The sequence below is a fragment of the Pristiophorus japonicus genome, chromosome 10 (genome assembly GCF_044704955.1).
Source record: "Pristiophorus japonicus isolate sPriJap1 chromosome 10, sPriJap1.hap1, whole genome shotgun sequence".
Classification (NCBI taxonomy): domain Eukaryota; kingdom Metazoa; phylum Chordata; class Chondrichthyes; family Pristiophoridae; genus Pristiophorus; species Pristiophorus japonicus.
The window spans coordinates 220,616,379-220,616,598 of NC_091986.1; positions in this window are offsets into that span (position 1 = coordinate 220,616,379).

The window sequence follows — 220 nt, forward strand, 5'->3', positions numbered from 1 at the left end:
GGAGGGAGCGCCGCACTGTCGGAGGGGCGGTACGGAGGGAGCGCCGCACTGTCGGAGGGGCGGTACGGAGGGAGCGCCGCACTGTCGGAGGGGCGGTACGGAGGGAGCGCCGCACTGTCGGAGGGGCGGTACGGAGGGAGCGCCGCACTGTCGGAGGGGCGGTACGGAGGGAGCGCCGCACTGTCGGAGGGGCGGTACGGAGGGAGCGCCGCACTGTCGG